Source organism: Penaeus chinensis, chromosome 6 (assembly GCF_019202785.1).
Source record: "Penaeus chinensis breed Huanghai No. 1 chromosome 6, ASM1920278v2, whole genome shotgun sequence".
Lineage (NCBI taxonomy): Eukaryota > Metazoa > Arthropoda > Malacostraca > Decapoda > Penaeidae > Penaeus > Penaeus chinensis.
The window spans coordinates 3,083,284-3,083,829 of NC_061824.1; the positions used below are offsets into that span (position 1 = coordinate 3,083,284).

Consider the following 546-nt stretch of genomic DNA (forward strand, 5'->3'; position numbering starts at 1 on the left):
AGGGAGAGAGAGGGGGGGGAGGAGAGGGAGAGTGTAGTGAACTACTTCTATACATCTCGTCGACTCACTCCAGGAGATATACACAATGTCGAATATCAGATGAACTTACGGTGGCAACACTCCAGGCGGACTCGCGACAATTTGCCCTGCGCGCTCGTTAAACAGCATGGAGGACACTAGTTCACGTTGCCAGGAGCTGCTCTACACCTCTCCTTCATATACAACCTGAATTCCGGTCGCCATCCTTCCGCTGAAGTCCAGGGCCCGAGTGTTTATCCCGCCGGTGGGGAGGATGCTCAAGACGGTGTTGCCACTGACAGCTGCTCTTTTATATTATTTGTCTTTTTTAATTAATGTTTATTGTGTGTCTGTATGGCACTAGTATCTCTCTCAATCACATAACCACATGAAGAGAATTCCATTATTTTTTTATACATTTTAAGATTATTTACTGTATTAACTTAATTCCTGGAAACATTGTATTTATTTTAATTCAAAAGTTTTTACAGTAACTTTCTTTCTTATATCGACTTTTATTTATTTTTT

At 41.4% G+C, this 546-nt stretch overlaps 1 protein-coding gene across 3 annotated transcripts in view; it reads right to left on the reverse strand.

Annotated features, from left to right (window-relative positions):
• The window catches only part of LOC125026316 (venom peptide isomerase heavy chain-like), a 6,907-nt gene extending 6,600 nt beyond the window's left edge, over positions 1 to 307 (reverse strand). For all 3 annotated transcript variants that reach the window (XM_047614671.1, XM_047614669.1, XM_047614670.1), the window contains exon 1: positions 110 to 307. The gene's annotated coding sequence lies outside the window, so the exon portion shown is untranslated. The remainder of the gene's footprint in view (positions 1 to 109) is intronic.
• Positions 308 to 546: the final 239 nt, after the last annotated feature.